At 42.7% G+C, this 13,343-nt stretch overlaps 1 pseudogene; it reads right to left on the minus strand.

The window, feature by feature from the left end:
• The window catches only part of LOC147032747 (uncharacterized), a 27,058-nt pseudogene extending 24,489 nt beyond the window's left edge, over positions 1-2,569 (minus strand).
• Between the last annotated feature and the right edge of the window lie 10,774 nt (positions 2,570-13,343).

Here is a 13,343-nt window from a genome sequence, read left to right on the forward strand (position 1 = left end):
ATTGAATTCCAAATTCGTAACTATATATATATATATATATATATATATATATATATATATATATATATATATAGATATATATATATATATATATATATATATATATAGATATATATATAGATATATAGATATAGATATATATAGATATAGATATAGATATAGATATAGATATAGATATAGATATAGATATAGATATAGATATAGATATAGATATAGATATATAGATATAGATATAGATATATAGATATAGATATAGAGAGAGATATATATATAGATATAGATATAGATATAGATATAGATATAGATATATATATAGATATATATATATATATATATATATATATATATATATATATATATATATATATATATATATATATATATATATATATATATATATATATATATATATATATATATATATATATATATATATATATATATATATATATATATATATATATATATATGACGATCACAAGGGGAAAACCAGATATGTCAGGATAAGTCAATTTTGAAGAAACTGAAAAACAAAGTTTCAGGACTTTGGTGGACTGTTTAATAACTGTCATATAGATTTCTTTTCCAGTAAAAGGAAGAGTGATCATTGGCCGATCAAATTAAAGCATATAGCATTTGCCAAGCTTCTGTGTTATTTAATTTAAGAGCAAAGAACGAATCAATGTTGCAAACTGACATCACTGGTTATTCCCTTGTTTTATAATTGCCATGCAATTTTAACCCAGGATGTGTGGCAAATTCATGCTTCTTGGTTATTAGCATACATTGACTTTGGTGATCACAGATTATTTTTTTTCAACATTAAACAGTCATTGTTTTGTTGTTTGATTGGTGTTCAACGCCATACTCAAGGGTATTTCGCTTATTTGACGACGGATTCTCCATTTCTTACACCGTACTCATTGATATGATGGAAAACCGGGAGGAAACCAAGGATAAACCAACCCCGCGATAGCCGAAGTCACCTCATGTGACTCCCTCATACACCTAAGCAGGTTGATTGGGTGGTGGGTACATCGAATGAGGCTGGGTACTCAGAAGTGCTAACCATTAAGCCACGGCGTGGGTCCCATAAAAGTCACAATAAAGTTTTGACCAGGCTTGAACCACGATATGCACCAATTACGGAGCCCATGATATAACCAAATAGGCCATTGTAGTGCTCAGAGTTTATGCTGTGAAAGTTTGACAACCTTTCATTTTTTAGTTTCTCAACTCTGAATATTATGGTGGAACAGTTAACATGAATGAAAGGGAGATAACCAGGAGTAAAGTACTGACAACTCTGGGTTTCTACTTGTTCAGCTTTGACAACACTTGTTTTTTCATTGCACGGCGAAACTTTATACCATATAAATTATGTGACACCCCTGGTTATTTGTTAAAGTAATATTGTGAGAGGAAACCTTATGTTGCCAACTATTGGCAGGTGCAATAACCCTGAAATTTATAAAAAGTGACATCTCTGGTTTTCCCCTTGTGGTCTATATATATATATATATATATATATATTTCTTTTTTTGTGATATAGTACAGGCATGAATAACGTTGATGCCAAATTTTATATTTCACAAGCAGGATTTTGTGTTTTTTAGACAAATCCAATCTCCGCTGCCTGATGTTGAATTACCATTTCACGGTGAGTGGTGTTATAAAATGAATTTGCCCGACTTTCTTTCCATATCAGTGATGGCAGCAAAATGAACCAAAGATGAGTGAGTGGAACTTGTTTTGAAGGTTGAAACGTCAGCCTCTTCAAACAGATCAATTGCTGCCTGCAAGTAAATGGCCAAAACAATTTGAACATTGACTGTAATTTACTCGATCTCACATGGTAATCAATTAATAAATAAATTATATTTACTATCAGAACACATTTTTATTCGTCGTTAGATGTATTTATTTTTTACAATACTAGCTGAAGTACCTGGTGTTGCCCAGGAAAATTCAATGCAATATGTTTTGAAATATTTCCTGGATGACAAATTGAGGAATGTTGGCCTTATGGTTTTGTATTAATTACCAATCTTTGCCATTGTAAAGTGCACTTCCACTTGTATCAAAATGCTGCACCTGCTAAGGATGCCCAACATGCTGCCCAGGAGGCTGCTTGTCTTGCACATTGATCCTCAAGCCGAGCCTGTGTCTGCTCTGTAGTCTCATCTGACCTGGAGGCTGCTTTTCTTGCACGTTGATCCTCAAGATGAGCCTGTGTCTGCTCTGTCTCATCTGACCTGTCAGCTGCTTGTCTTGCACGTTGATCCTCAAGCCGAGCCTGTGTCTGCTCTGTAGTCTCAGTTGACCTGAAGGCTGATTTTCTTGCACAGTTATCCTCAAGCTAAGCCTTTGGCTGGCTTGAGTCTTGAGTGACTTGGAAACTCTCATTTTCTTGACATCTGATTTGTTGCTGCCCATCAGGGGTCTTTTTTGGTGGTATTTGGCAGTGTTTATATTGCAGTTGAGGTAGGTTAAGATATTTCTTAACATAAGTGTTCCCTTGGGAGTTCAAGAAGTGCTCTGGCAGGCATCTTACCCTGCCGAACTTCATGATGTGGTATATTAAAGTTAAAAAAGCAACAGACGGATCATACAGAGACTGGGAGGATTTCAGGTATGGAGCAACGTACCAAGGGAATATACAGTTTCCATTATAAGCTTGCACACATAATATGACCTCAATATATGATCTTCACAATACATATTATATTACTCGATCGCAGCAGTGTAAGGCCTAGGTCACATTTGCTCTAGGGCGAGGATACGGCGGCCTTACGCCCTCTGAATTGACAGAAACGTGTGGCGGCTGCAGATAAACTGAGGTGGCCTCAGGGAGGCCCTTCGCCGTTTGGCTATATTTTACAGACCGTAGGGTCGCCGTGGAATTATAGTGCGGAGTGATAACTTTTTTTCATTTCGACGTTCGCCGTAGCAATTCGACAAGCCAAGCTATGACGTAGATGTGTTCCACGTCGACCATACGGTGGGCTTGCGTTATTCGTGCGGCTGCCGTAAGCTCTTCTCGATGAAAAATGAATTTTCCCAACCCCCAAAAAATTATGGCGGCCGCACTATTTCCACGGTCGCCGTATGGTGGCCTTGCGGTCTGTGTGACTACCTGCGGGCAACGCAGGGTCGACGCACGGTTCCCCTACGCCCGCTGTGCACCTACGTACGGCCTCCGTGGCAGTCTGCGTCGACCGTGCGTCCACCGTGAGCTACCGCTAGAGATCGGAGTATCGGTGTTTGCCTATACCGTGGTGCCCCCAGAATCCCAACTTAATTCGTTCCAGGAGGCTGTTCGGATTGCAAAAAGTTCGGATTCCAAAAATATTTTCCCAAGAAGAAATAATGGAGTGAATTAATCCGTTCGTGGACCCAAAGAAAACCCACTTTCAAGACACTTTCAACTGAAATTACCCATGTTTAAGATAAAATTTGATGAGTAAATGACCTTCGGTGGTGGTGTATTGGATGTAAATTGGTACAATCACCACATCCAAAGGTCCACACAGGCTCGTGCTTCGGCCTGGGTTCCGGTCGCTCGCGCACTCTGCGAGAGCGCTGCCCGCAGCTCATCAAACATGATCCCCGCAGAACCACAATCACTTTCATCAAACGCATCGGGCTGACGTAATCATGGATATTCCAAATTACAACCGGTTTTGCTGTGAAATTCAATCCTTGCCCGACAGTCCGTCACACCACGTGATCGGATTGCTTTTTTGTTATTAATTATGATTAAAAAAACGATGATTAAAAAAGATGATTAAAAATCATTAATGATGATTAAAAAAGATGACAAGATGATTAAAAACACAAACATCACAAATGAATTTGAAAACAAGAGGTGAGGCCTAAGTCACATTTGGCTCGGCGGCCAGAGGGTCTACAAAATGTACGGGCACTAGCAATTATAAAGCGGCCGCAGTATTTCCACGGTCACACAATGTAGCAGTCACATATGTTTTTAGCAGCGTCTTGCGTAGCGAATGCTGCTCATAGAGAGCTCGGCATTGTTCTTGTTCTTGTTGTTCTTCTTGTTCTTCTTGTTCTTCTTCTTGTGAAGACAAAACCTTAATCTCTCGGACTCGGCTCTTTTATATACAAGATCCGGATCGCCTTAAATACTGAGCACATGTACACATCCTCACATAGACAGTGCCTTTTGAGAGCATCTATCATGAACTTTTAAATATATTCGGACATTTGCTTTAAAGTTTCGAAAAATTGACGTTACTATTTAAAGATGATTCCATTTATCGTGTTGTAATTTCGTAAATACATTATATATTTCGTAAAAACATGATATATCTTAAATATGTAAATACATTATGACGGGTTTCGCTATTGGCTTAATGAAGGCACGTGACGAAATATCAGAAGTTGTTGTTGTTGTTGTTGTTGTTGTTGTTGTTGTTTTTTTTAAAAAAAATTTTTTTTTTTTTTTAGCCGACAAAACCTTTAGGTTTTGGACGCTGCTCTTGGACACATTTGTCCTTGTTATTTTTCGGGTAGCCACACGGCGTATTTATAAATTGTGGAGACCGAAAACATGGGTGTGCCGTACGGTCTTTGATTTGATGTCGCACAGTGACCTGAGGGCGTTCCTGCGGCGGCCATAGAATTTTGAAGGCAGACGCAAGGTGCCTGCAAGGCGACCGCAGGGGGACCCTAAGCCGAACGTGCGGCCAGACGGACGGTAATTGAATGGGTTAATTTTTTTTTACCAGTTGTTTTGTTTCGGCTTGTCGAATTTCTACGGCACGTAGAAATGAAAAAAGTTATAACTCCACGTTATAATTCCACGGCGACCTTGCGACCTGTAAAACATAGCCATATGGCATAGGGCCACCCTGAGGCCACCTCAATTTCTCTGTGGCCGCCGCACGTTTCTGTCAATTCAGAGGGCGTACGGCCGCCGTATCTTCACCGTAGAGCAAATGTGACTGAGGCCTAAAGTATCGATCGACACACGAGAGATGCTTTCACGAGGACTTCCACCGACGAACTGAATGAACAAAGCGCGAAGATGCGGCTCAAACAGGTGGGGGAGACACGTGAACAAACATGAACGCTACGTTGTGTTTGGTTTTTTAAAATGTATTAGGTTTTTAGGGCAAAATTTTCTCGAAAAAATTGTTCGGATTCCAATTTGTTCAAATAATGGGGCGTTCGGATTCTGGGGGCACCACGGTATATTATAGTTATAGTATATTCAGTTATATATACTGGTATATTTTTATTTCAGTAAAAAAAAGAACTGGTATATATACCCACTCGTTACCGTCCGTCTGGCCGCACGTTCGCCTTAGGGCCCCCCTGTGGTTGCCTTGTGGGCACCTTGCGTTTGCCTTCAAAATTCTATGGCCACCGCAGCGACGCCCTAAGGTCACCGTGCGACATCAAATCAAAGACCGTACGGCACCCCCACGTTTTCGGTCTCCACGATTTCTAAATACGCCGTGCGGCTACCCGAAAAATAAAAACATATGTGACTGCTACATTGTGTGACCTTGGAAATACTGCGGCCGCCGTATAATTGCTCGTGGCCGCAGATTTGGGAGACCCCACGGCCGCCGTGGCAAATGTGACCTGGGCCTAAGTAACATACTCATTCGAGGCCTGAACACGGAAGTGTTATCAGAAACCTGTGTGAAGCAATCTTTTTAATCGCAGATTGCACCACGCACGTGTGAGCACGTAACTATTAAATTTGTGTTTTTTGACAACAAATCATTACAACCTCAACATACGATTTTCACAATACATATTACTCGATTGCTTCTGGCTTAAAAAAACGCAAGCAGTGTATTAGCAAAAGATCCTTGTTAGTGCAAGACTGATCAAGGCCTGAAGGCCAATTATCTAATTTTAATATTTTTTTCATTTTTTTTTTTTTATCCAAACATAGCCCTTGACCTTCCTTTGGATGATATAAGAGGCCATGCAAAGTTTTGTTGCACTGGTTCCTGCAGGATGTGGATGCATAATGAACAAACAAACACACACACACACACAAACAAACAAACTTTCTTCTTTATATTTTAGATAAACCTTGTGGCTCCTGAATTTTGGGCCACCCTAATACATGTCAGTGGAAAATGGAACAATGGAATGGAACAATGGAAAAACAATGGAATGGTAAAACGTCACAATGGAAAAACGTCCCTGTGCATAATTTACATCTTTGTGAAATAAGAAATGAAAACAAACGCATCACGTTGTTTGGTCATATCAATATGTAGTGTTTGATAAACATGAAATTGAAATGAGAATGTCAACACGTGCAAGACATGTCTCCTAAGGGTCAAAGAGGTCAGTTAACAGCTCAGTATCTGATGTGACCATCATTTGCATTGATACACACTTGGCAACCGTGCCTCATTGAGGCCGAAAGATGGTTGAAGGAGGCTTGAGGGATGTCATTTCAAATCTGTATCATGGGCTGCTGCAGTCAGGCCAACGTTGCTGGCTGGTTTTGAAGACGCTGCAATCGTCATTCCATTTCATCCCACACATGGTCTATGGGAGAAAGATCAGGCAAAACAGTTCGCCAGGAAAGTGTGGGAATGTTCTGTGGTGCGATGAAGTCAGTGACCACTCATGCAATGTGAGGACGTGTGTTATCCTGTTGAAGTGTGATGTGACGTCCATTAAACTGCAGGAACGGGAGGACGTGAGGATGGAGAACTTCATCATAGTATCGAATACCTGTCAAATTGCCATTATTGGTCTCCAGCAGGGTTCTGTGATGTGCAGTGATGCCACCCCATAACATCATGCTTCCATCGCCGAACGACAAATGTTGCACCACACATGCATCAGTGTAACGTTTCCATTCCTGTAGATCAGTGTTTCCCAAACTTTTTTGAGCGCGACCCAAATCTGGGTGTGGTGAAAATCTCGCGACCCAAGCTTCAATCAGCATCTTTTTCCACGAAACATAATATCATAATAAAATCAGACAACCAGAGTGCCAATACATACTATATTAGTGCGAGAGGTGTAATTGCAGCTTCTTCTGCATGATGTCTTCGATGCGGGGCTCGATCTTGCTGAGCGCAATGCGCATGTCGTGGCCGGGGTCGAGGCGATTGCGCGCCTTGGTTTTGATGACCGTCAGCGCTGAAAAGCCTTGCTCGCACAGATACGTGGTCGCAAACGGGAGCAGAACATTCATGACTTCGGTGCCGATTATGGGCTTTTCTTTCTTGACCGCAGTCCAGAACTCTCCAAGTGACGCTTTGGCGTAGAGTTGTCAATGGAACTCGTCGTGATGCAGCTCGATGAACTCTTCCTGCAGTCCATGGACATCCTCAGACAGGTCGTCAACCTTAGCCTGGAACGGATTCCTGATCCAGTGCTGGGACGCCACATCTCTGTCCGGGATGTAGCGATCAAACTCAGTGATCAGGTTCTCCAAATGGTTCACCAGGATGGGCTTGATCGCATTGAGCGCTCCAATCTCGTCGTCCTCCCACTCCTCCAAGTACTCGTTCAATGACGGAAACGCCGCTGTTCTTCTGCGCTCCAGTTTCCACTTCCAGAGTAGCAGCTTTTCCTTGAAGGCCGACTGTTTCTCAGAGAGCGTGATGATGTTTTGATCCCTGCCTTGCATGGATGTGTTCAGTTCGTTCACTGAGGCGAAGACGTCGTTGAGGTAGCAGACTTTGAGCATCCAGGGCTTCTCGTGGAACCGGATGGCATGGTGATGGTTCTTCTCGTTGAGGAATACCTGCAGCTCTGTTTGTAGCTCCACTACACGACACAGGACCTTGCCGCGGGAGAGCCATCTCACACTGTAGTAAAAGAGATGTTGGAATTCAGACCCGAAGTCAACACACATCTTCTCAAACAGGCGAGCGTTCACAGCGCTGGCTTTGACGAAGTTGACAACGGCGACAACCTCCTGCATCACTGCTGAAAGATCCGGCGACAGATGTTGCGCAGCAAGGTTCTCGCGATGCAAAAGGCAGTGGAAAATTCTGATGTTCGGATTGACTTCCTTGACTCGCTCAGTGAATCCCTGTCGAACACCAAGCATCACGGGAGCGCCGTCGGTGCACAGGCTGACACAGTTTTCCCAGCTCAGGCCTTCTTCTTGTTGGAAGTTGTCCACGATGTTGAAGACATCGGCGCCAGTTGTCATCGTTTTCATTGGTGTGCAGAATAGAAATTCTTCCTCGAGGTCCGTCTCGCCCTCGTACCACCCGGAAATCATGAGCTGGGCGTCGTTTCTGACATCCGTCGACTCATCGAGTTGGTAGCTTCATTTTCCCACCTTCATGCGGGCCACCAGCTAGTCCTTTATATCTCGCGAAAGGTCGACGATGCGGCTGCGAATCGTGTTGTCGGATAGCGAGATGGACTGCATTTTCTTGGCCGCGTCATCGCCGCAGACGAGTCTGGCCATGTCCATGGCTGCGGGCTTGACAAGCTGTTCGCCGATCATGTGCGGCTTCATCTTCCTTGCGATGCGCTGCACAACGAGGTAGGATGCCAGCGTCGCTTGCTTGGTGCTGGATTCGTCGCCGGCTCAAACCAGCTCCGCTTCAGAGCCTTTCTCGGTGCTCGAAAAACTCACGATCCTTGTTGACGTTCTCCGCGTGCTTCGTCGCCAGATGCCTCTTCAGTTTGTTTTCCTTCAGCGATTCGTTGGACAGCACTTCGAAGCACAACACACATTGTGGCTTCACAGAACCACGATCACTGATAGAAGTGAAGCCCACATCCAAAAATGCTTGCTTGTAGGAACGCTTTGCCATCCTGCAAAACGAAATAGGCGACTAGATCAGTCAGTGGAGTCAGTGTCAAGGCTAACTGACACAAAATACGCAACGCAATGTGGAGCAGGAAACTGCGCTGCGCAGTCCAGCCAGCAAGGCATATCACACAAAACAGCGTCTCGACTTGTCGGTCAGCCAATGTGAAGTGACCGGACTGAGTTCGTCACCTCACGAAATTACTTCAGTTGCAGAGAGAGCGAGTAATTGGAAAGGCGAACTGGCGAAATGATTGGCCTGCAGTTAACCGTTTTGGGCGGGTACAAAGTACTGAATGGTACTGAACGGCAAGAGTAGGTAGAAACGGAAGTGTCGCTGCACGTCAGGCTAAATTATATAATTTGGGAAACACTACTGTAGATAAACGTGACAAGGGCCATCACGACTGTCAAGATGGAACCTCGACTCATCTGTAAAGAGGCTAGCAGCCCACTCTTGTCTCTGAACCTCAGACATTGTCCACACAAAGCTAAGCATGCATGTCGATGATGTGGCAACAAAATTGGACGTACTGCTGGTTGTTGTTGTCGGATGGTATGCTCACGTAACCGATTCCTGACAGTTCTGGCACTGATTGGTCACAAGCCAGAGATGCTGAAAGCTGTCAAACTTGCTGTCTGGAACCGATTCCAAAGGTGCATCAACCTGACATGGTTAACCTGCCAATGTGACATCACACTTGGTCGCCCAGAACGTGAACGGTCTCTGCTGTTGCCAATTTGTTGATAAGGTCTACAGAATCACTGCATGGTGTTCCAATGAACACCAACATACCAAGCCACAACATTGTGAGGCATTCATGTCTCAAGCATGCCAATGTCACGTAAACGTTCATTTTCTGAAAGGCTCGGCATCATGTTTATGACATTTAGACGTCAATAATAAATAAATAATTTCACAGCAGGGATGGTTCTCCAATCATCGTGCTGCATTGCAATTCGCTCAGTACCAGTGTAGCACTGTCACATGACTCAGTAAACGTGCATTGCGATTTGTACATGCAGTGCACAGTTTGCACATGCAAATATGGATGTTCATGAGTAAACTGGGATACATGTCAAGGTACATGTTGGCTGGCCATTATATTGCTGGGGTACATGTCAGTATCATTTTATGTCATTTTTATGGTGCACAGGAACTTTTTTCATGTATACATACAGGGTGTCCCAAAAGTAACCTTGGGATTTAGAAATTAAACAACATTTCTGTTTTTTAATAATTTATGATTATTTTTATACCAAAAGAAAATTTACAAAATGGAGATAAATTTGCTTTATTTATGAAAAATGATGCAGCTTAGATGTCCTCCATTTTCGGCTTCACAGAGACGAGCTCTTTCGACAGCATTTTCCATAACAGCGGACAATAACTCTGGCTGCAGCCCTCGAATTTCTGCACAGATGTTGTCCTTGAGCTGCTGAATTGTGTCGGGCTTATTGATGTGAACATGCTCCTTTAGGTAACCCCAAATAAAATAACCGGGAGGCGTCAAATCAGGAGAACATGATGGCCAAGAAATTTCTGAATTTTCGCGAAATTATTCGGTGTCCATGCTTTTTGGGTGAGAATAATTGACCGATAAAATTTAAAATACAATTCCACGATTTTGGTTCTTTGTGCAGTTGTGAATTTCTCCATGGGTAATTTACAAATGTTAATCTAAATTCTCAAAAGAAAAGAAAAACAAATTATTAAAAAACAGAAATGTTTTTTAATTTCTAAATCCCTAGGTGACTTTTGGGACAACCTGTGTGTATATGTGTATATATGTATATGTATATATGTATATGTATATATATATATATATATATATATATATATATACATACATACATACATACATACATACATACATACATACATACATACATACATACATATATCTATATATATATATATATATATATATTGTTGTGTCGACTTCAGGGCACCGGAAGCGAGTGCACTGGTGTCATAGCAGAAAAGAAATAAAGACACTAGCTGATGTGCCCTTGGTGTTGTTTTAAGGGTGAAACTAACATATGACAGGAAATAGAAAGGAAATGTCCTGATTTACAAACAATCAGATCGACCACGATGCATTACTACTGGTCCCTTGTGTCGTGCGTGCGCACATGACACTCACTTCAAACCCCAGGAAGGGCAATGCATCACAATACCTCTCCCTTTTAATTACAAATCCAACCGGTCTGGATGTTTATATACATGGGAGGACCCACGCAAAGGAGTTGTTGCAGGCACAGATTTAGGTGACATGGACAAACACACTGGACTGGCAGCGGGTACAGGTACAGAAACATCGGGTTGAGACACATTACTGACAACTTCAGATGTAGGCTCGGAAACAACAGTTGCATTCTCGGACAACGGAACAATAACTGGATGAATCACAGAATTTGCATCATCTTCCAACTCATTATAACGCTGCTTGATCTGATCCACATGTTTCCTAACTGTACGCCCATCTTTCAACTTGACACAAAAAACACGAGTTCCTTCCTTGCTAATAACAACACCTGGCAGCCATTTCGCTCCAAGGTCATGGTTCAGTACATAATCTGGATCGTATTTTTGACTGACGCTTGTTATCAACAGTTTCACCGAAGTCAGGATGAACAAGAGAAAGTGTGGTTTTGAGTTCTCACTTCATAAGCAATTCCGCTGGAGGCACTCCAGTTACGGTATGTGGTCTGGATCTGTAACCTAGCAACACACGTGACAAACACGTTTGAAGCGAACCTTGAGTAACACGCCTTAACCCTCGTTTGATGATCCGCACAGCACGCACTGCCTGACCATTAGAAGCGGGTTTAAACAGAGCAGAACGGACATGTTCGATACCATTCAACCACATGAATTCCTGAAATTTCTGACATGTAAAACACGAACCATTATCGCTTACCAACACATCAGGTAGACCATGAGTAGCAAACATGACACATAAATTCTCAATGGTGGTGGTAGAAGTGCTGATAGACATGATAGAGCACTCAATCCACCTGGAAAATGTATCAATGACAAGAAGGAACATTTTTTTTTCCTTAGAACGGACCTGCAAAGTCATTGAACTCAGCAAAACGTGGATCAGCCCATGATCAGCAAAATGTGAACTCACGACTCTCGATGCGGCAACTCAGCTTAATTAAACAGTTTGACACATTAAATCTCGTGGGTCATAAATGGGTGAAAGGTCGGCAGTGAGCCCAGTTGGAATGGTCAAAGCCCAGGGGATGGGAACAAATGGTGAAGCCGACACAGGCAGTCACGTTCAACACGTCCTCAGAATGTGAATCCCCGAATCACTGAAGCATAAGGGAGAACCAGATTCAGCCATTACAGCTGCACCACAGCTGCACCTTTAGTGATCTCATGAGTGTTTGTTCGATGACTAGATCACAGCTGAGGCCTGCCCAAAACTGGTTTGTTCGCCGGATCACATGGATGCCATTTTGAAACTTCTCATACACATCTGGGTGTTTGCTCTCCAGTTCTCATTTCTTGTCCGTAGAGATAAGTGGACTTCTGGTAGTTGTAGTGTCCAGCTGCTGCAAATATTGGCAAGGCATCAGCAACAGCTTGCAAGTGATCCTTCCAAGACCCAGTGCGATCTGCCTTGATCATTGCCCGAGCAGTATGGAGCATTTTCTGATAACCCAGCCACAGCTCACTCGTTTTGGATTATGCAGCAAGTTCATATTTCTTTTTTTTCCAAGTTCATCAGTGATCTTCACAATTACAGCTGATTCTTCAAGACTTTCAAAAGAGATGTCACCCGTTAGCAAGGACGAACACATTTTCTCAATCTCTTCTACTTGGAGCATGAATTCAGGATTTTCCTCCACTACAGATGCCACAATAATTCTATGTAGACACTTGCTCACCAGAAGATGGCCTCGGAATGCCCTCTGAACAGATTTTCCGGACAGCATATGAACTACAGCATTTTCACCGTACACCAGTTCCAGGATGTTTTTGAGTCCTGTTCCCGCCATCAACATGCCTATTGCTCCAAGCAGATTCATGAACGTGTGAAATGTATCCAGCCTAAGCACGATCCCCTTCAAATGGCTATTCTCTGGTGCAGCACTGATTATCTCTGCAGCTTTCCAGCACAGCGGTTGATCAAACGTGATCACAGGAGGGACATGGTGTCTGAAGGCCATGTTGGACAGGAAGTTCAAAGTGGACAGAATGCAAGCCTTGTCGCCTGGATACATATCAATCATTGGCAAATACAGAATGGAGGATGCGCCAGGATGTGTCTGTCCTCTGTGAAGGATGTGCATCATCCCCTGCCAGCCTGGTACAGTCTGCTTGAAATGGAAGGATAGCTCCCAGAAGATCTCGACTCTCATGTCACATACTCGGAGATCTGGGAGGTCTCGGAACTTGATGTTGCGAAGAACATTGGTTGCAAAGCCATATTCTTTGATATCAATTTTTGACATCTGTACAATGTTCAATTCTGAAATCTTCTGCCTTGTCACAAGATGACTTGATTTTCTACCAGGAGTCAATGCATCTATCATGCCCATTCCA

Source organism: Eptatretus burgeri, chromosome 2 (genome assembly GCF_056783735.1).
Source record: "Eptatretus burgeri isolate ZD-2024b chromosome 2, Ebu_testis_v1, whole genome shotgun sequence".
Lineage (NCBI taxonomy): Eukaryota > Metazoa > Chordata > Myxini > Myxiniformes > Myxinidae > Eptatretus > Eptatretus burgeri.